We start from the raw sequence: 321 nt of genomic DNA on the forward strand, positions 1-321 counted from the left end.
ATGTTTAATGGTAAACGCCCGAGCCCTTCTAAAAAAAAAAAAAAAAAAAAAAAAAGAATTAAGAGAGAGGGAAAGCAAGAAAACAAGTTGTGCCATGTCTGGTACTTGAACCATGGTCAGTCATGTAGGAATCCAGTGACCTTAACCACCACACCACATGCCAGTCACCACAAAAAAAATTTTTTTAAGGCAATTTTCAGATTTGAAAAATATATAAATTGTATATTTATATATTTATAAAACTTTCTTCCAGAGTTGTTCTTTTTTCTTTTTGGAGAGGTTTTTGCTATAGGGCGCGAGCGCTCGCCAGCAAGAGAGACA

This window comes from Tupaia chinensis, unplaced genomic scaffold (assembly GCF_000334495.1).
Source record: "Tupaia chinensis unplaced genomic scaffold, TupChi_1.0 Scaffold139962_1, whole genome shotgun sequence".
NCBI lineage: Eukaryota > Metazoa > Chordata > Mammalia > Scandentia > Tupaiidae > Tupaia > Tupaia belangeri.